Below are 22,871 nucleotides of genomic sequence, written 5' to 3' on the forward strand. Positions count from 1 at the left end.
CATGGATTGGTTATTGAGTGAGAGTTACTGTGGTGCGGTGTGTGGTTTCTGGACGGTGAGTGGCCACTCAAATTTAGCCCACTGCCCCAGGGTGGCTAAGCCAAACCTGAGCAGAGCTGTGAGCAGATGTGCCAGGTCACAATGCCTGGGAGGCAGGAGCCACTGCTGCCCATGCCCACAGTGACCACAGGATAGGCTTGCTCTCAACCCACAGGCCCAGGCCTGTGGAACAGAAGCCACCACTCAGGGAGAGCCCCCACACCAATGACCTCCCCTCCTCACTGGGATGGGATTAGGGTTGCGATGCCGGGGTGGAGGGTAATGCTGAAGGTGGTCGGTGCCCCCTCGGGGCAAGGAGGAGCTGGCAGGGGCAGCAGTGTAGAACGATGCTGGCCTCTCATTTTAATGAGGTACAGCTGAATTTCATTTGTACTGCTTTAAAAAAAAAATCACAAAAGCTATGACTTTTACTAAATTGACTGTGACTGCTCCATGATTCGGAATAAAAAATGCCATAACAAATCTGCAGCCTTAGGTATGGTCCACCTGAAGAACAAAATTGTTGACTGAAACCACTCGCACAACAGAGAAGAATGACCGTGGGCCTCAGTACATTCAAACCCCTTAGATTTCCTATATGCATAGTAGCAAAAAGGAAAGTTATATGAAGATTACAAGCCCCGAATCAAGAAACTATATGCAATGGCAAGTGAGAAAGTATTCAGGCTGAGGTGAACAATGTAACAGCAGGACAAAACCCAGGTCAGGACAGGGGCTGCATTTGACAAGCAGAGTTCAAATTAGGTTCACGACTCGTTTTGCAAATGTTTTGAAAACACAAGCTTCTCCTTGCTCCGGGGCTAAGGACTCTACACAGGAAGACCTAGTATAATCTACAGCAAAGAAATACGTACTGCAGGAGATAAAGGGCAGGCCAGAAGAGACAGACAAAGTGACTTAGGGCTCTGACTACATGAGGGATTGATGTAGCTACACCATAACAAAACCCAACACAGGTGTGCTGCACCAAAGTAAAGAGGAGTTTGCACCAGTAAGACTTACCTTGACTTTGAATATTCTTTAGTGTATTCTGTAACTTCGTAATACAAGAGGTCACCATATTATAGTCTTTAGTGTTATATTTTAGCTGAGATGTGTTGTGAAGTTTTTATTTTTTGCTTGTTTTAAAAAAAGCAGATTTATTGATTTTCAAGACTAACTGCTATGGTTCTATGGTATTTTGACCAAAAAAAATCCTGAGTGACAACTTCCTAGTATTAAGGAGTTGCATAGGTGCTAGTACTGTCTGCTATGCCATCCTGGTTTCATCAGTTTCTCTAAAATTTAAGCTTTTAAGTTTTTTCTGGTTAGGGGAAAAAACCCCTTCTAGTTAGGAACAAAACACTTCAAATACCCAACCAACACAGTTTACAATAGCAGATATAAAGTCTAATAGTGGTAAGTTAAATGTCAACATTGTTAACTGTCATAAACAGATAGCTAAGGGTTAGTGTCTCTTTCACCTAAAGCACCTGACCAAAGGACCAATCAGGAAACCAGATTTTTTCAACTTTGGGTGGAGGGAATTGTGTGTCTGAGGTCTTTGTTTTCTGTCTGCCTGTTTTTCTCTGAGCTTTGGAGAAGTAGTTTCTACTTTCTAGTCTTTTGTTTCTAAGTGTAAGGACAAAGAGATCAGATAGTAAGTTATATGGTTTCTTTTCTTTGGTATTTGCATGAATATAAGTGCTGGAGTGCTTTGATTTGTATTCTTTTTGAATAAGGCTGTTTATTCAATATTCTTTTAAGCAATTGCCCTGTATTGTATCACCTGAATACAGAGAGATCATTTGTATGTATTTTTTCTTTCTTTTTATATAAAGCTTTCTTTTAAGACCTGTTGGAGTTTTTCTTTACTTCAGGGAAATTGAGTCTGTACTCACCAGGGAATTGGTGGGAGGAAGAAATCAGGGGAAATCTGTGTGCGTTGGATTTGCTAGCCTGATTTTGCATTCCCTCTGGGTGAAGAGGAAAGTACTTTTTGTTCCAGGACTCGGAACAGAGAGGGGAAGTCCCTCTGTGTAGTTTCACAGAGCTTGTGTCTGGGTCTCTCTCCAGGAGCACCTGGAGGGGAGAAGGGAAAAAGGATTATTTCCCTTTGTTGTGAGACTCAAGGGATTTGGGTCTTGGGGTCCCCAGGGAAGGTTTTTCAGGGGGACCAGAGTGCCCCAAAACACTCTAATTTTTTGGGTGGTGGCAGCAAGTACCAGGTCCAAGCTGGTAACTAAGCTTGGAGGTTTTCATGCTAACCCCCATATTTTGGACGCTAAGGTCCAAATCTGGGACTAAGGTTATAACATGGTGTAGCAGCGGTTGGGAGATAGACAGAATCCAGAAGCCAGTAGGAATATTATATTTTTCTTTTCTCTGCTAAGGGCTTTTTAGCAGAGAGAAACAGTTTGGTTTTAAAAGGGAACCAGAGAGAATTTTTTTTTCTGCTCTCTCTGGCAGTTTGTGGCTTGCATGTTAAGCAAGAAGTCGTTAAGGTGCTATCACGAGTCTTTTGTCACACAATAGCACTCCCATTGAGAGTCATACCAGCACTATATAAATGCAAATAAAGTGGTTTTTCAGGTTTACTTAACATACTTCAGGAGGCAACAGAGAGCCTGCAGTTCAGAAGAGACACACCGGAGGGCACCCCAACACAAGAAAACAGGAACCATGTCTACCAAGGCAAAAATTGAGGCCGAAGACCAATTCAGAGAAGCTGAACACAGGCGACAACTGGAAATAAAACAGAGATGGAAATAAGAGAGAGAGAAAGAGAGGCAGCCTACCAAAGAGAACAGGCAGCCTACAAAAGAAAACTAGAAGAAGAGGAGTTGGCCCACAGAAGGAAGCAAGAAGAAGAAGAGGCGGCCCACCGCCGAGAAATGGAAAAACAACAAAAAGAGAATGAAGAGAAGGAAAAACAGAGAAAACATGAACTGGAGTTGGCAAAAGCTGCGCTGCATGTGCCAGCCAACCCTAACAACCCGGCGCCAATTATTGCTCCACAGCACAGGAAATTTCCCACCTACAAGGCAGGGGATGACACCGAGGCCTTCTTGGAAAATTTTGAAAGAGCCTGTCTTGGGTACAGCATCCCCGAAGACCAGTACATGGTAGAATTAAGGCCACAGCTCAGTGGACCTTTAGCAGAGGTGGCAGCTGAAATGCCTAAGCAGCAAATGAATAACTATAAACTTTTTCAAACCAAGGCCAGATACAGAATGGGGATAACCCCAGATCATGCCCGTCGGCGCTTCAGAACCCAAAAGTGGAAACCAGAGGTGTCATTTCCCAAACACGCCTACTACATTGCAAAAAACTATGAGGCCTGGATAACAGGAAACAACATTCAAACCTTGGAAGAACTGAACCTCCTCATACAAATGGAGCAGTTCTTGGATGGTGTTCCTGAAAACATCACACGGTACATACAAGATGGAAAACCCAAAGATCTCACTGAGGCGGGGGAAATTGGAGCCAAATGGATGGAACTGGCAGAAAGCAAGAAAGCTACTGTCAAGGGGAACGATTACCCCAGGGGACACACAGACCATAAACCCTACAACCGAGGACAGCCAAAGACCCCACATACCACCCAAGTAAAGCCACAAACAGCCTACCCTTCCACCTCACCAGTCTCCAGTAACTCACCTCGGCCCAGTGACCCATCAGATGGAAGATGCTTCAAGTGTAATGAACTGGGACATATCAAGGCCAACTGTCCAAAGAACACCATGCGAGTGCAATTCATTACACCACCATCACACCAAAGATCCCCAGGCCCAGATGCCTCTCAAATACCCTTGGAGCGAAGGGAAAATTTGAGAGTGGGCGGAAAGAAGGTTACTGCGTGGAGAGACACGGGGGCACAAGTGTCAGCTATCCACCAATCCTTCGTTGACCCCAAATTCATCAACCCAAAGGCCAAAGTGACAATTTACCCCTTCATGTCACAAGCTGTAGACTTGCCTACAGCTCAACTGCCTGTCCAGTACAAAGGCTGGTCAGGAATGTGGACTTTTGCAGTCTATGACAACTATCCTATCCCCATGCTACTGGGGGAAGACTTGGCCAACCAGGTGAGGCGGGCCAAGAGAGTGGGAATGGTTACACGTAGCCAAACCAGGCAAGCTTCCAGACCCATTCCTGTTCCTGAGCCGTCCACAGAGGCCCCGTCTGTGTTACCAGAGACCCAGACAGAGGTAGTGGACCCGGATTCCATGCCTAACCCTGAAACAGCCACAGCATCTCCAGTCCCAGGCCCGGAACTGGAACAGCAACCAGCACCAGCTAGTGCAACCACATCTTCAAACTCAAAGCCAGAGGGCGCCAGCGAGCCAAAATTGGCAGAAGCAACAGACAGCCATACCCAAAAGGCTCAGCCAGAGCTTGAAATAACCTCAGGTGCACCAGCGGGGAGCAGTTCACCAGCAACGGAAACAACCCCATCACCTACATCGCTTCCAGAGGGACCAAGCCCAAGTCCACAGTCTGAGGAAGAACTGGTGACCCCAGCCTCAAGGGAACAGTTCCAGACTGAGCAGGAAGCAGATGACAGCCTTCAGAAAGCTTGGGCGGCGGCTCGGAGCACCCCACCGCCTCTCAGCTCTTCTAATCGATCCCGGTTTGTTATAGACCAAGGACTTTTATACAAGGAAATTCTTTCTAGTGGACACCGGGAAGAATGGCAGCCGCAAAAACAGTTGGTGGTTCCAACTAAGTACCGGGGGAAGCTCTTAAGCTTAGCCCCTGATCATCCCAGTGGCCATGCTGGGGTGAACAGAACCAAGGACCGGTTGGGGAAGTCCTTCCGCTGGGAGGGGATGGGCAAGGATGTTGCCAAGTATGTCCGGTCTTGTGAGGTATGCCTAAGAGTGGGTAAGCCTCAAGACCAGGTCAAGGCCCCTCTCCAGCCACTCCCCATAATTGAGGTCCCATTTCAGCGAGTAGCTGTGGATATTCTGGGCCCTTTTCCAAAAAAGACGCCCAGAGGAAAGCAGTACGTACTGACTTTAGTGGACTTTGCTACCCGATGGCCAGAAGCAGTAGCTCTAGGCAACACCAGGGCTAACACTGTGTGCCTGGCCCTAACAGACATCTTTGCCAGGGTAGGTTGGCCCTCCGACATCCTTACAGATTCAGGGTCTAATTTCCTGGCAGGGACCATGGAAAAACTGTGGGAAACTCATGGGGTGAATCACTTGGTTGCCACCCTGTACCACCATCAAACCAATGGCCTGGTGGAAAGGTTCAATGGAACTTTGGGGGCCATGGTACGAAAATTCATCAACGAATTCTCCAATAATTGGGACCTAGTGTTGCAGCAGTTGCTGTTTGCCTACAGGGCTGTACCACATCCCAGTTTAGGGTTTTCACCGTTTGAACTTGTGTATGGTCACGAGGTTAAGGGGCCATTACAGTTGGTGAAGCAGCAATGGGAGGGGTTTACGCCTTCTCCAGGAACTAACATTCTGGACTTTGTAAGCAACCTACAAAGCACCCTCCGACACTCTTTAGCCCTTGCTAGAAAGAACCTAAAGGATGCTCAAGAAGAGCAAAAGGCCTGGTATGACAGACATGCCAGAGAACGTTCTTTCAAGGTAGGAGACCAGGTTATGGTCTTGAAGGCGCAACAGGCCCATAAGATGGAAGCATCATGGGAAGGGCCATTCACGGTCCAAGAGTGCCTGGGAACTGTAAACTACCTCATAGCATTTCCCAATTCCTCACTAAAGCCTAAAGTGTACCATGTTAATTCTCTCAAGCCTTTTTATTCCAGAGACTTACAGGTTTGTCAGTTTACAGTCCAGGGAGATGAGGCTGAGTGGCCTGACGGTGTCTACTACGACGGGAAAAAAGATGGTGGCGTGGAAGAGGTGAACCTCTCAACCACCCTGGAACGTCTGCAGCGGCAACAAATCAAGGAGCTGTGCACTAGCTTCGCCCCATTGTTCTCAGCCACCCCAGGACGGACTGAAAGGGCATACCACTCCATTGATACAGGTAATGCTCACCCAATCAGAACCCCACCCTACCGGGTGTCTCCTCATGCCCAAGCTGCTATAGAACGGGACATCCAGAACATGCTACAGATGGGTATAATCCGCCCATCTACCAGTGCATGGGCATCTCCAGTGGTTCTGGTACCCAAACCAGATGGGGAAATACGCTTTTGCGTGGACTACCGTAAGCTAAATGCGGTAACTCGTCCGGACAACTATCCAATGCCACACACCGATGAGCTATTGGAGAAGTTGGGACGTGCCCAGTTCATCTCTACAATAGACTTAACCAAGGGGTACTGGCAAGTACCGCTAGGGGAACCTGCCACGGAGAGGTCAGCATTCGTCACCCATGCGGGGGTGTATGAATTCAATGTCCTTCCTTTCGGCCTTCGAAATGCACCCGCCACCTTCCAGAGGTTGGTAGATGGTCTACTAGCTGGACTGGGAGAATTTGCAGTTGCCTACCTCGATGATGTGGCCATTTTTTCAGACTCCTGGCCCGAACACCTACTCCACCTGGAAAAGGTCTTTGAGCGCATCAGGCCGGCAGGACTAACTGTTAATGCCAAAAAGTGTCAAATAGGCCAAAACAGAGTGACTTACCTGGGGCACCTGGTGGGTCGAGGAACCATAAACCCCCTACAGGCCAAGGTGGATGCTATCCAAAAGTGGCCTGTCCCACGGTCCAAGAAGCAAGTCCAATCCTTCTTAGGCTTGGCCGGATACTACAGGCGATTTGTACCACACTACAGCCAAATCGCTGCCCCATTGACCGACCTGACCAAAAAGACCCAGCCAAATGCAGTTAAGTGGACTAATGAGTGTCAAAAGGCCTTTACCCAACTTAAGGCAACACTCATGTCTGACCCTGTACTCAGGGCCCCGGATTTTGACAAACCATTCCTAGTAACCACAGATGCATCTGAGCGTGGTATAGGAGCAGTGCTCATGCAGGAAGCAACAGATCACAACTTCCATCCTGTCGTATTTCTCAGCAAAAAACTGTCTGAAAGGGAAAGTCACTGGTCAGTCAGTGAAAAGGAATGCTATGCCATTGTGTACGCCCTGAAAAAACTACGCCCATATGTTTGGGGACAGCGGTTCCAACTACAAACTGACCATGCTGCACTAAAGTGGCTTCATACTGCCAAGGGAAACAAGAAGAAACTTCTTCGTTGGAGTTTAGCTCTCCAAGATTTTGATTTTGAAATTCAACACATCACAGGAGCTTCTAACAAAGTAGCTGATGCACTCTCCCGTGAGAGTTTCCCAGAATTCAGTAGTTAAAAAGTGTTCTTAAAATGTAGAAGTCTGTTAGTTATATACTTAGGGCTATATGTAAAGGTGCATGTGTTGTATTAATCTGTTTATTTTCAAGTTCTAGAAGGAAATCGCCGCCAGTGAGCTTCCCCACTGTCTGCAATTTGGGGGCGTGTCATAAACAGATAGCTAAGGGTTAATGTCTCTTTCACCTAAAGCACCTGACCAAAGGACCAATCAGGAAACCGGATTTTTTCAACTTTGGGTGGAGGGAATTGTGTGTCTGAGGTCTTTGTTTTCTGTCTGCCTGTTTTTCTCTGAGCTTTGGAGAAGTAGTTTCTACTTTCTAGTCTTTTGTTTCTAAGTGTAAGGACAAAGAGATCAGATAGTAAGTTATATGGTTTCTTTTCTTTGGTATTTGCATGAATATAAGTGCTGGAGTGCTTTGATTTGTATTCTTTTTGAATAAGGCTGTTTATTCAATATTCTTTTAAGCAATTGCCCTGTATTGTATCACCTGAATACAGAGAGATCATTTGTATGTATTTTTTCTTTCTTTTTATATAAAGCTTTCTTTTAAGACCTGTTGGAGTTTTTCTTTACTTCAGGGAAATTGAGTCTGTACTCACCAGGGAATTGGTGGGAGGAAGAAATCAGGGGAAATCTATGTGCGTTGGATTTGCTAGCCTGATTTTGCATTCCCTCTGGGTGAAGAGGAAAGTACTTTTTGTTCCAGGACTGGGAACAGAGAGGGGAAGTCACTCTGTGTAGTTTCACAGAGCTTGTGTCTGGGTATCTCTCCAGGAGCACCTGGAGGGGGGAAGGGAAAAAGGATTATTTCCCTTTGTTGTGAGACTCAAGGGATTTGGGTCTTGGGGTCCCCAGGGAAGGTTTTTCAGGGGGACCAGAGTGCCCCAAAACACTCTAATTTTTTGGGTGGTGGCAGCAAGTACCAGGTCCAAGCTGGTAACTAAGCTTGGAGGCTTTCATGCTAACCCCCATATTTTGGACGCTAAGGTCCAAACCTGGGACTAAGGTTATAACATTAACTATTTAACTGCTGAACATTTTAACTCTATATATGCAGATATTCTGAATCTGTGGACAAATCTGAGTACTACAATTGTTCTCCAAAAACTCTGTTTGAGACAGACTGTAAATTCCTTGGTACAGCTGTGTTTTAAAGAGCACTATTGGCAACTAAACAGCTATTTCTCAACCTATTCCAGCATCATGTTCTTCTTCCGGCAGGAGCACACAAATGTACAGCCATAGAAGTGAATCATTTAATTTCTACAATAACTGAAGAGGTATAAATACCCCCAGTTTCAGGATCTGTATCAATAAGCAGCAGCCTTCAGCAGACACTGACGTCAGTCAATGATCTAAACCCTGACCTTCACACACATTCTGGTTTGCAGTTTTATATCTACCACATTCAGATTAGACATTGTGTTGATCAAAGCAAGACCCTTTGGGTGTGTCCTTATCTCTAAGCACCAAAACTCAGCGGCCAAAACTAATCTGGGAATGGTATTTGTTGTAAGAACACAGAAGTTGGCAAAACAGATGGGCGATAAGATTGAGTGGGGTCTAAGAGAGGTAGACCAGAACCTAAGTGAAGATGATGATGTCTGCTAGTATTAAACATTTAACTGGACATAGAGATCTGAAAATAATCCTTCATCTGTGAAACAGCCCAGCAGAAAACCAAGAGATCTCAGAATGAGTTTGCAGGATGAAAGGACAGTCATGCAACCCATAAGAGCCGAAATTACCAGGTGACTTGGGAGTCAAACATTTTTCACAATGTGAGCAGAGCTCCCCTCATTTCCTCCTCCAGTAGTATATATACACACACAAGTTAAAGGGAAAGTATGGCAAACACGTTTTATTCCTTAAATGTATCTAGTGAAATCTTCTATGAGATTCTCCCCACTCCTTTTTTAAAAAGGAAACACATTGGATTTCTGACCCGTGTCAAACAGAAACCCATATTGTTTACAGTCCTGCACTGGCCTTCCATGGTGAAAGAATCACTAATGTTGCAATGTTGAGATGAGCCTTCTGCCTCCAGCCGTAGGCTCAGGATGGTGATCATCAGATAACTCTAGTGTCTATGTGCATGTGTCCACAGAAAGTGGTTTATGATAATCCTCTAAAAGCTCAAATCAGAGACATGTTTCTATACTAAATATAGTCTCCCTGCAAGTCCTATGCTATCACTAGTTTATCATAAAGGATGTGTGGCCCCAGTGGACTGCCAAGATTGGGAGTCAAAGGACCTGGGTTCCATTCCCAACTCTGTCACTATCCAGCTGTGTAATCTTCATCCTTTCTGCCTCACGTGTACCATGGAGACAATGATAACCTCCTTTGTAAACAATTTTGAAATCTACTGATGAAAAGCACAACATAAAAGGATACCTATTATTACTGTAGGGTCTCAACTCCTGTGCTCTTAGCACTAGTTACTCCAAGAACTCTCGCCGTCAAATTCTGAGCCGTCAGCTTCTCTGAAAGTGTCAAAAAAGCACTGGTCCAGCATGTGGATCACCACCTAAAGACTACAGACTGTATTAACTGCAAAACCCACTGAATCACTCCATCTCCCATTTAAGAGAAAAACAAGCTGCTAACCTCACTCTTTCAATAGAGACGGAGCAGAAGGACTAGTTCATTCCTGAGTGGTCTGTGTTATAACATTTGTCACTTTATTACCTTTGTTGTCATATAATTAAAACACTGAATATAAGCCATTCATGCTTCGACACATTTGTCTTCATCACAAGAACGAGAACACAGTTCAGAAGAATCCAGGTCTGGCATAGCAGAGGGTGCCGCAGGCTGGGATAGACGTGCAGAGGCAGAACTATACAAGGTAATCCTGCACAGAACCAGCCTGGCTTGTGACTCTCTCTAACCCATGTTATTAGTCCCTCAAATGCATGAGCCCGAAGTTAACTCACAAATGGACACAGTTAACTTGAAATCAATCTTTTAAAAATTGTAAGTAGTTTTTGGTCCCAGGGCTGACCCTGACAATGTCTGTGATTTTGAAGTTACATTTTCCTATTTTTAAAACTCTCCCCTTCCCATATTGCTGTATGAAAGATTCATACAAACAGAGGAGACAGAAGACTTACAATGTATACAATCATCAAACTGACAAAGGTAGAGAAAAAGTGTTTTCTCTGATCTCTTTCAATTATCGCAACCTTCTGTGTAAAAAGGGTTCAGGAAGACTTGTAATTTTTTTTTTATTAAAGGTGTCAGTGGTTGGGCAAGCCCCCACCGCTCACCAGCTAGAGCATGTCTCCCAGTGGCCTAGGGGATACAGTCTGAAGCAGCAGCCAGAAGGAGAGAGGGAACCTGGGGCTAGGCATTCCACTACTTCCGACTCAGGGCCCTCTTGAGTACTTAAGGATGCTGTTCGCTACCTGCAATCTGGCTAACACACTTCTCTGGGTCTCCTATCACTTTGTCTCTCATAGACCTATAGACTCTAGGACTGGAAGGGACCTTGAGAGGTCATCGAGTCCAGTCCCCTGCCCTCATGGCAGGACCAAATACTGTCCAGACCATCCCTAATAGACATTTATCTAACCTACTCTTAAATATCTCCAGAGATGGTGTCATAAACAGATAGCTAAGGGTTAATGTCTCTTTCACCTGAAGCACCTGACCAGAGGACCAATCAGGAAACCGGATTTTTTCAACTTTGGGGGGAGGGAAGTTTGTGTCTGGGTCTTTGTTTTCTGGCTGCCTGCTTTCTCTGAGCTTTGGAGAAGTAGTTTCTACTTTCTAGTCTTCTGTTTCTAAGTGTAAGGACAAAGAGATCAGATAGTAAGTTATATGGTTTCTTTTCTTTGGTATTTGCATGAATATAAGTGCTGGAGTGCTTTGATTTGTATTCTTTTTGAATAAGGCTGTTTATTCAATATTCTTTTAAGCAATTGACCCTGTATTTCATCACCTTAATACAGAGAGACCATTTGTATGTATTTTTCTTTCTTTTTATATAAAGCTTTCTTTTAAGACCTGTTGGAGTTTTTCTTTACTTCAGGGAAATTGAGTCTGTACTCACCAGGGAATTGGTGGGAGGAAGAAATCAGGGGGGAGATCTGTGTGTGTGTTGAATTTGCTAGCCTGATTTTGCATTCCCTCTGGGGGAATAGGAAAGTACTTTTTGTTTCCAGGACTGGGAACGGAGGGGGGGAGTCACTCTGTTTGGATTCACAGAGCTTGTGTCTGTGTATCTCTCCAGGAGCACCTGGAGGGGGGAAGGGAAAAAGGATTATTTCCTTTTGTTGTGAGACTCAAGGGATTTGGGTCTTGGGGTCCCCAGGGAAGGTTTTTCAGGGGGACCAGAGTGCTCCAAAACACTCTAATTTTTTGGGTGGTGGCAGCAAGTACCAGGTCCAAGCTGGTAACTAAGCTTGGAGGTTTTCATGCTAACCCCCATATTTCGGATGCTAAGGTCCAAATCTGGGACTAAGGTTATGACATGGTGTAGCAGCGGTTGGATATAGACAGAATCCAGAAGCCAGTAGGAATATTATATTTTTCTTTTCTCTTTTTAGCAGAGAGAAACTGTTTGGTTTTAAAAGGGAACCAGAGAGAATTTTTTTTTCTGCTCTCTCTGGCAGTTTGTGGCTTGCATGTTAAGCAAGAAGTCATTAAGGTGCTAATAAAAGTCTTTTGTCACACAATAGCACTCCCATTGAGAGTCATTACCAGCACTATATAAATGCAAATAAAGTGGTTTTTCAGGTTTACTTAACATTGAAGATTACCTAAAGGCACTGTTGCTAGGCAGACTTCAGGAGGCAACAGAGAACCTGCAGTTCAGAAGATAAACACTGGAGGGCACCCCAACACAAGAAAACAGGAATCATGACTTCTAAGGCAAAAATTGAGGCTGAAGAGCAAATCAAAGAAGCTGAACACAGGCGACAACTGGAAATAAAACAAAAAGAGATGGAGATGAAAGAAAGAGAAGAACAAATCAAACAGGCAGCATACAAAAGAAAACTAGAAGAAGAGGTGGCCTACCGAAGGAAACAAGCAGAAGAAGAGTTGGCCCACCGCCGAGACATGGAAAAACAACAAAAAGAAAATGAAGAGAAGGAAAAACAGAGAAAGCATGAACTGGACTTGGCAACAGCTGGGCTGCATGTGCCAGCCAACCCTAACAACCCGGCGCCAATTATTGCTCCACAGCACAGGAAATTTCCCACCTACAAGGCAGGGGATGACACCGAGGCCTTCTTGGAAAATTTTGAAAGAGCCTGTCTTGGGTACAACATCCCCGAAGACCAGTACATGGTAGAAATGAGGTCACAGCTCAGTGGACCTTTAGCAGAGGTGGCAGCTGAAATGCCTAAGCAGCAAATGAATGACTATAAACTTCTTCAAACCAAGGCCAGATACAGAATGGGGATAACCCCAGATCATGCCCGTCGGCGCTTCAGAACCCAAAAGTGGAAACCAGAGGTGTCATTTCCCAAACACGCCTACTACATTGCAAAAAACTATGAGGCCTGGATAACAGGAAACAACGTTCAAACCTTGGAAGAACTGAACCTCCTCATACAAATGGAGCAGTTCTTGGATGGTGTTCCTGAAGACATCACACGGTACATACAAGATGGAAAACCCAAAGATCTCGCTGAGGCGGGGGAGATTGGAGCCAAATGGATGGAACTGGCAGAAAGCAAGAAAGCTACTGTCAAGGGGAACGATTACCCCAGGGGGCACACAGACCATAAACCCTACAACCGAGGACAGCCAAAGACCCCACATACCACCCAAGTAAAGCCACAGACACCCTACCCTTCCACCTCACCAGTCTCCAGTAACTCGCCTCGGCCCAGTGACCCATCAGATGGAAGATGCTTTAAGTGTAATGAACTGGGACATATCAAGGCCAACTGTCCAAAGAACACCATGCGAGTGCAATTCATTACACCACCGTCACCCCAAAGATCCCCAGGCCCGGATGCCTCTCAAATACCCTTGGAGCGAAGGGAAAATTTGAGAGTGGGTGGAAAGAAGGTTACTGCGTGGAGAGACACGGGGGCACAAGTGTCAGCTATCCACCAATCCTTCGTTGACCCCAAATTCATCAACCCAAAGGCCAAAGTGACAATTTACCCCTTCATGTCACAAGCTGTAGACTTGCCTACAGCTCAACTGCCTGTCCAGTACAAAGGCTGGTCAGGAATGTGGACTTTTGCAGTCTATGACAACTATCCTATCCCCATGCTACTGGGGGAAGACTTGGCCAACCAGGTGAGGCGGGCCAAGAGAGTGGGAATGGTTACACGTAGCCAAACCAGGCAAGCTTCCAGACCCATTCCTGTTCCTGAGCCGTCCACAGAGGCCCCGTCTGTGTTACCAGAGACCCAGACAGAGGTAGTGGACCCGGATTCCATGCCTACCACTGAAACAGCCACAGCATCTCCAGTCCCAGGCCCGGAGCTGGTACAGCAACCAGCACCAGCGATTGCAACCCCATCTTCAAGCTCAACGCCAGTGGGCGCCAGCGAGCCACAACTGGCAGAAGCAACAGACAGCCATACCCAAAAGGCTCAGCCAGAGCCTGAAATACCCTCAGGTGCACCAGTGGAGAGCGGTTCACCAGCAACGGAAACAACCCCATCACCTACATCGCTTCCAGAGGGATCAAGCCCAAGTCCACAGTCTGAGGAAGAACTGGTGACCCCAGCCTCAAGGGAACAGTTCCAGGCTGAGCAGGAAGCAGATGACAGCCTTCAGAAAGCTTGGGCGGCGGCATGGAGCACCCCACCGCTTCTCAGCTTTTCTAATCGATCCCAGTTTGTTATAGACCAAGGACTTTTATACAAGGAAATTCTTTCTAGTGGACACCGGGAAGAATGGCAGCCGCAAAAACAGTTGGTGGTTCCAACTAAGTACCCGGGGAAGCTCTTAAGCTTAGCCCATGATCATCCCAGTGTCCATGCTGGGGTGAACAGAACCAAGGACCGGTTGGGGAAGTCCTTCCGCTGGGAGGGGATGGGCAAGGATGTTGCCAAGTATGTCCGGTCTTGTGAGGTATGCCAAAGAGTGGGTAAGCCTCAAGACCAGGTCAAGGCCCCTCTCCAGCCACTCCCCATAATTGAGGTCCCATTTCAGCAAGTAGCTGTGGATATTCTGGGCCCTTTTCCAAAAAAGACACCCAGAGGAAAGCAGTACGTACTGACTTTAGTGGACTTTGCTACCCGATGGCCAGAAGCAGTAGCTCTAGGCAACACCAGGGCTAACACTGTGTGCCTGGCCCTAACAGACATCTTTGCCAGGGTAGGTTGGCCCTCCGACATCCTTACAGATTCAGGGTCTAATTTCCTGGCAGGGACCATGGAAAAACTGTGGGAAACTCATGGGGTGAATCACTTGGTTGCCACCCCGTACCACCATCAAACCAATGGCCTGGTGGAAAGGTTCAATGGAACTTTGGGGGCCATGATACGAAAATTCATCAACGAATTCTCCAATAATTGGGACCTAGTGTTGCAGCAGTTGCTGTTTGCCTACAGGGCTGTACCACATCCCAGTTTAGGGTTTTCACCGTTTGAACTTGTGTATGGTCACGAGGTTAAGGGGCCATTACAGTTGGTGAAGCAGCAATGGGAGGGGTTTACGCCTTCTCCAGGAACTAACATTCTGGACTTTATAAGCAACCTACAAAGCACCCTCCGACACTCTTTAGCCCTTGCTAGAGAGAACCTAAAGAATGCTCAAGAAGAGCAAAAGGCCTGGTATGACAGATATGCCAGAGAACGTTCCTTCAAGGTAGGAGACCAGGTTATGGTCTCGAAGGCGCAACAGGCCCATAAGATGGAAGCATCATGGGAAGGGCCATTCACGGTCCAAGAGCGCCTGGGAACGGTAAACTACCTCATAGCATTTCCCAATTCCTCACTAAAGCCTAAAGTGTACCATGTTAATTCTCTCAAGCCTTTCTATTCCAGAGATTTACAGGTTTGTCAGTTTACAGTCCAGGGAGATGATGCTGAGTGGCCTGACGGTGTCTACTACAACGGGAAAAAAGACGGTGGCATGGAAAGGGGGAACCTCTCAACCACCCTGGAACGTCTGCAGCGGCGACAAATCAAGGAGCTGTGCACTAGCTTCGCCCCATTGTTCTCAGCCACCCCAGGACGGACTGAACGGGCATACCACTCCATTGATACAGGTAATGCTCACCCAATCAGAACCCCACCCTACCGGGTGTCTCCTCATGCCCAAGCTGCTATAGAACGGGAGATCCAGAACATGCTACAGATGGGTATAATCCGCTCATCTACCAGTGCATGGGCATCTCCAGTGGTTCTGGTACCCAAACCAGATGGGGAAATAAGCTTTTGCGTGGACTACCGTAAGCTAAATGCTGTAACTCGTCCAGACAACTATCCAATGCCACGTACCGATGAGCTATTGGAGAAGTTGGGACGTGCCCAGTTCATCTCTACAATAGACTTAACCAAGGGGTACTGGGAAGTGCCGCTAGATGAACCTGCCAAGGAGAGGTCAGCATTCGTCACCCATGCGGGGGTGTATGAATTCAATGTCCTTCCTTTCGGCCTTCGAAATGCACCCGCCACCTTCCAGAGGCTGGTAGATGGTCTACTAGCTGGACTGGGAGAATTTGCAGTTGCCTACCTCGATGATGTGGCCATTTTTTCAGACTCCTGGCCCGAACACCTACTCCACCTGGAAAAGGTCTTTGAGCGCGTCAGGCAGGCAGGACTAACTGTTAAGGCCAAAAAGTGTCAAATAGGCCAAAACAGAGTGACTTACCTGGGGCACCAGGTGGGTCGAGGAACCATAAACCCCCTACAGGCTGAGGTGGATGCTATCCAAAAGTGGCCTGTCCCAAGGTCAAAGAAACAGGTCCAATCCTTCTTAGGCTTGGCCGGATACTACAGGCGATTTGTACCACACTACAGCCAAATCGCTGCCCCATTGACCGCCCTAACCAAAAAGACCCAGCCAAATGCCGTTAAGTGGACTGATGAGTGTCAGAAAGCCTTTACCCAGCTTAAGGCAATGCTCATGTCTGACCCTGTGCTCAGGGCCCCGGATTTTGACAAACCATTCCTAGTAACCACAGATGCATCTGAGCGTGGTATAGGAGCAGTGCTCATGCAGGAAGCAACAGATCACAACTTCCATCCTGTCGTGTTTCTCAGCAAGAAACTGTCTGAGAGGGAAAGTCACTGGTCAGTCAGTGAAAAGGAATGCTATGCCATTGTGTAGGCCCTGGAAAAGCTACGTCCATATGTTTGGGGACGGCGGTTCCAACTACAAACTGACCATGCTGCACTAAAGTGGCTTCATACTGCCAAGGGGAACAACAAGAAACTTCTTCGTTGGAGTTTAGCTCTCCAAGATTTTGATTTTGAAATTCAGCACATCACAGGAGCTTCTAACAAAGTAGCTGATGCACTCTCCCGTGAGAGTTTCCCAGAATTCAATAGTTAAAAAGTGTTCTTAAAATGTAGAAATCTGTTAGTTATATACTTAGGAGTATATGTAAAGGTGCATGTGTTGTATTAATCTGTTTATTTTCAAGTTCTAGAAGGAAATCGCCGCCAGTGAGCTTCCCCACTGTCTGCAATTTGGGGGGCGTGTCATAAACAGATAGCTAAGGGTTAATGTGTCTTTCACCTGAAGCACCTGACCAGAGGACCAATCAGGAAACCGGATTTTTTCAACTTTGGGGGGAGGGAAGTTTGTGTCTGGGTCTTTGTTTTCTGGCTGCCTGCTTTCTCTGAGCTTTGGAGAAGTAGTTTCTACTTTCTAGTCTTCTGTTTCTAAGTGTAAGGACAAAGAGATCAGATAGTAAGTTATATGGTTTCTTTTCTTTGGTATTTGCATGAATATAAGTGCTGGAGTGCTTTGATTTGTATTCTTTTTGAATAAGGCTGTTTATTCAATATTCTTTTAAGCAATTGACCCTGTATTTCATCACCTTAATACAGAGAGACCATTTGTATGTATTTTTCTTTCTTTTTATATAAAGCTTTCTTTTAAGACCTGTTGGAGTTTTTCTTTACTTCAGGGAAATTGAGTCTGTACTCACCAGGGAATTGGTGGGAGGAAGAAATCAGGGGGGAGATCTGTGTGTGTGTTGAATTTGCTAGCCTGATTTTGCATTCCCTCTGGGGGAATAGGAAAGTACTTTTTGTTTCCAGGACTGGGAACGGAGGGGGGGAGTCACTCTGTTTGGATTCACAGAGCTTGTGTCTGTGTATCTCTCCAGGAGCACCTGGAGGGGGGAAGGGAAAAAGGATTATTTCCAAGACTCAAGGGATTTGGGTCTTGGGGTCCCCAGGGAAGGTTTTTCAGGGGGACCAGAGTGCTCCAAAACACTCTAATTTTTTGGGTGGTGGCAGCAAGTACCAGGTCCAAGCTGGTAACTAAGCTTGGAGGTTTTCATGCTAACCCCCATATTTCGGACGCTAAGGTCCAAATCTGGGACTAAGGTTATGACAGATGGAGATTCCACAACTTCCCTAGGCAATCTATTCCAGTGTTTAACTACCCTGACAGTTAGGAACTTTTTCCTAATGTCCAACCTAAATCTCCCTTGCTGCAGTTTAAGCCCATTGCTTCTTCTTCTATCATTGGAGGCTAAGGTGAACAAGTTTTCTCCCTCCTCCTGATGACACCCTTTTAGATACCTGAAAACTGCTATCATGTCCCCTCTCAGTCTTCTCTTTTCCAAAATAAACAAACCCAATTGTTTCAGCCTTCCTTCATAGGTCATGTTCTCAAGACCTTTAATCATTCTCGTTGCTCTTCTCTGGACCCTCTCCAATTTCTCCACATCTTTCTTGAAATGCAATGCCCAGAACTGGACATAATACTCCAGTTGAGGCCTAACCAGCGCAGAGTAAAGCGGAAGAATGACTTCTCGTGTCTTGTTTACAACACACCTGTTAATGCATCCCAGAATCACGTTTGCTTTTTTTTGCAACAGTATCACTCTGTTGACTCATATTAAGCTTGTGGTCCACTATGACCCCTAGATCTCTTTCTGCCATACTCCTTCCTAGACAGTCTCTTCCCATTCTGTATGTGTGAAATTGATTGTTCCTTCCTAGGTGGAGCACTTTGAATTTATCTTTATTGAACTTCATCCTGTTTACTTCAGACCATGTCTCCAATTTGTCCAGATCATTTTGAATTTTGACCCTGTCCTCCAAAGCAGTTGCAATCCCTCCCAGTTTGGTATCGTCCGCAAACTTAATAAGCGTACTTTCTATGCCAACATCTAAATCGTTGATGAAGATATTGAACAGAACCGGTCCCAAAACAGACCCCTGCGGAACCCCATTTGTTATACCTTTCCAGCAGGATTGGGAGCCATTAACAACTACTCTCTGAGTACGGTTATCCAGCCAGGTATGCACCCACCTTATAGTAGCCCCATCTAAATTGTACTTTCCTAGTTTATCTATAAGAATATCATGCGAGACCGTATCAAATGCCTTACTAAAGTCTAGGTATATCACATCCACCGCTTCTCCCTTATCCACAAGGCTCGTTATCCTATCAAAGAATGCTATCAGATTAGTTTGACACGATTTGCTCTTTACAAATCCATGCTGGCTATTCCCTATCACCTTACCACCTTCCAAGTGTTTGCAGATGATTTCTTTAATTACTTGCTCCATTATCTTCCCTGGCACAGAAGTTAAACTAACTGGTCTGTAGTTTCCTGGGTTGTTTTTATTTCCCTTTTTATAGATGGGCACTATATTTGCCCCCTTCCAGTCTTCTGGAATCTCCCCCGTCTCCCATGATTTCCCAAAGATAATAGCTAGTGGCTCAGATACCTCTTCTATTAACTCCTTGAGTATTCTAGGATGCATTTCATCAGGCCCTGGTGACTTGCAGGCATCTAACTTTTCTAAGTGATTTTTTACTTGCTCTTTTTTTATTTTATCTTCTAAACCTACCCTCTTCCCGTAAGCATTCACTATACTAGACATTCCTTCAGACTTCTCAGTGAAGACCGAAACAAAGAAGTCATTAAGCATCTCTGCCATTTCCAAGTCTCCCGTTACTGTTTCCCCCTCCTCACTGAGCAGTGGGCCTACCCTGTCCTTGGTCTTCCTCTTGCTTCTAATATATTGATAAAAAGTCTTCTTGTTTCCCTTTATTCCCATAGCTAGTTTCAGTTCATTTTGTGCCTTTGCCTTTCTAATCTTGCCTCTGCATTCCTGTGTTATTTGCCTATATTCATCCTTTGTAATCTGACCTAGTTTCCATTTTTTATATGACACCTTTTTATTTTGTAGGTCACGCAAGATCTCGTGGTTAAACCAAGGTGGTCTTTTGCCACATTTTCTATCTTTCCTAACCATCGGAATAACTTGCTTTTGGGCCCTTAATAGTGTCCCTTTGAAAAACAGCCAACTTTCCTCAGTTGTTTTTCCCCTCAGTCTTGATTCCCGTGGGACCTTACCTATCAGCTCTCTGAGCTTATCAAAATCGGCCTTCCTGAAATCCATTGTCTCTATTCTGCTGTACTCCCTTCTACCATTCCTTAGAATTGCAAATTCTATGATTTCATGATCACTTTCACCCAAGCTTCCTTCTACTTTCAAATTCTCAACAAGTTCCTCCCTATTTGTTAAAATCAAGTCTAGAACAGCTTCCCCCCAGTAGCTTTTTCAGCTTTCTGAAATAAAAAGTTGTCTGCAATGCAGTCCAGGAACTTATTGGATAGTCTGTGCCCCACGGTGTTATTTTTCCAACATATATCTGGATAGTTGAAGTCTCCCATCACCACCAAATCTTGGGCTTTGGATGATTTTGTTAGTTGTTTGAAAAAAGCCTCATCCACCTCTTCCACCTGATTAGGTGGCCTGTAGTAGACTCCCAGCACGACATCACCCGTGTTTTTTACCCCTTTTAGCCTAACCCAGAGGCTCTCCACACTTCCGTCTCCTATGTCCATCTCCACCTCAGTCCAAGTGTGTACATTTTTAATATATAAGGCAACACCTCCTCCCTTTTTCCCCTGTCTATCCTTCCTGAGCAAACTATACCCATCCACACCAACATTCCAGTCGTGTGTATTATCCCACCAAGTTTCAGTAATGCCAACAATGTCATAGTTGTATTTATTTATTAGCACTTCCAGTTCTTCCTGCTTATTACCCATATTTCTTGCATTTGTATATAGGCATCTAAGATACTGGCTTGATCTTGCCTCCCAGCTTTGCCCTGACCCTCCTTCCTCTCTGCCATTATAGCCCGTGCTCCCTCCTGTTTCCAACCCATCTCCCAGGTCTTGTTCCCCACTTACCTGTGGGGTTTGCTCACCTGTCCCCGTCGAACCTAGTTTAAAGCCCTCCTTACTAGGTTAGCCAGTCTGTGCGCAAATAACCTTTCGAAGAGGGGAAAGGCCTTAACGCCATCTGTTCCTAGCAGTCCTTCCTCGAATAGCATCCCATGGTCGAGGAAGCCAAAGCCCTCCTGGCGACACCATCTTCGCAGCCAGGCATGCCTCAAGGCCCATCAAGGCTTTCGGTTATATTGTGCAATGGGAGCCACAGGACTTTGTGGGCTGCCTGTGCAGCAGCCTCCTCCTGTTGATGAATCCTCCTTGTGTAGTCCTTCCACAGTTGTGAGCACAGGTCCATCTCCCTCTGCTCCCTGCCCCACTGCACTGCAGTCTCTCTTTTTAAACCCCTCCTCGGACTGGAGCATGCCCAGCAGGCCCACCAGGAAGGGCTGTTTAAGCCCAGAGTTGTTCCTGTATCCCCATTCCATAGTAGGAGGTTAATCAACTCCATCACAGCGCCCTTTTAAATTAATTAATATCAGGGTGGATAAAAATCAATGATTTAAAAAATAAATAAAAAACAGATTTTTTTTTAATTTAAATCAAATTTTTTTGATAAAATGCTTTTTGAGGGAAAAAACCTACCTTAAGATAGTTTTAATAGTTTAAATTATACCTCAAAAATATGTTGTCATCAAATAGGGATTATAAATTACAATTCTACAGTATGAGACAATATAGTCATGTAATGTTTAAGAAAAGTTTTGTAAATGAGTTCCAATAGTTCATGGATTAGGGACCCAATTTTATGGGGTCCCAGGGGCTTCTGTACAGAGTATTTAGGTTAATCTTTCTATCTATCCAATGGGACTCAGTGCTCAGTCTAGAAGATACCATCAGAGATGCTTAGTTTTGCAGTTCTCAAACTGTGGATTTGTGTCTCCAGAGATAACATGCTTGTAAACAGCAAAAATGTTTTTAAATAAATAAATATGTAGAGGTGAGAAATAACAGACCTCAACCCTACTGTCCCTCTGCAAATTTGTGTACACAGAGTCAATCTCTTATCTCTCTCAAAGTGCAAAGTTTCAAAAAGTTCAATGAATAGAAGAAGATTGTTGGGGCAGAATAGATCTGGACAAGAAGAAGTCTGGAGATAAATGTGAGAAGGGAGGGACAGGCAGTAGAAACAAAAGTGAAACTGTTTGAGCAGCATATTCCAGAAGTCTTGAAGTCTTTCTGAGTGTAGCCTTCATTGATTTGAGATCTACCATTCCATTCCCTCACTACAAGGGAAAACCTATAATGGCATTAAGCCATAAGAGAGACCCAGTTTGGGAATAAGAACCATTCAAGATGTTTGCTGATGATGTTTTAAAGCAAGTCACACCAGTGAACTGGTGGAAGTCACTTAAGCGCTTGGATTCAGAGACTGCTGAAGTGATAATCTCACTTTCAACAGCAGTAGCTTCTTCTGCTGGTATAAAAAGAATATTTTCCTTTGGACTAATTCATTCCAAACTGAGAAATCGTTTGGGATCCTGAAAAAGCAGGAAAGCTTGTTTTTCTTTTCCAGATTATGAACAAACAGGAAAATTAAGGTGAAGACGACTGAGTTAGCTGCAGAAGCCAGTATGTTAAGTTTCTCATGTTGATCTGGCTGACAGTCGATCTAATTTATTTTTTAAAAATTCCATTTAACTATTTTAGTTAAAAACAATTTTAACAAAAACAAACCTGATTTTAAAAAATTTGAATGTTTAACTAAATTCAGAAATTAATATGCTTGTTTTGTTAAAATATTATATGTTTGCTGTTGAAGAAAAAAATCCAGAATACATAACATTGTTGTTTTAGTTAAATAAACAAATTTAAATGGCTGTCTGGTGATGTTCTCCTCCTAATACAGCATGGCAAGAAAATCCTCCAAATATTGATTAACCTGTTGAATTGGAGATAGTTCACCTCCCAATGACTTCATAAATATCTGCTTCAATTAACTTTGGTAAATGAAATAAGCATTCATTTTCTGATCTACCTGTAAAACTAATCTGAAAAATTTTCAAAATAAATCCCTGTTTAAAAATGTATAGTGAGTACCTTCTAAAAATGAAACCTACATCTATCTCTGATTTGTGAAAAAGGTGTATTAAGGTTATAACAACCAACAAGAATGCACTTTTATGTAGAAATCCATGATTAAATTGAGACTTCCTGACTAAATTGTGATT

General features: G+C 44.9%; 1 protein-coding gene across 5 annotated transcripts in view; it reads right to left on the minus strand.

Moving 5' to 3' along the window:
• Window positions 1-22,871, minus strand: part of EI24 (EI24 autophagy associated transmembrane protein) — a 53,780-nt gene that overhangs the window by 19,220 nt on the left and 11,689 nt on the right. The window contains exon 1 of one of the 5 annotated variants that reach the window (XM_030538139.1): window positions 1,063-1,154. The exons of the other annotated variants lie outside the window; for them this stretch is intronic. The gene's annotated coding sequence lies outside the window, so the exon portion shown is untranslated. Of the gene's footprint in view, window positions 1-1,062; window positions 1,155-22,871 lie in introns of those variants that run through there. 5 annotated transcript variants of the gene reach the window in all.

The sequence above is a fragment of the Gopherus evgoodei genome, chromosome 19 (genome assembly GCF_007399415.2).
Source record: "Gopherus evgoodei ecotype Sinaloan lineage chromosome 19, rGopEvg1_v1.p, whole genome shotgun sequence".
Taxonomy (NCBI): Eukaryota; Metazoa; Chordata; order Testudines; family Testudinidae; genus Gopherus; species Gopherus evgoodei.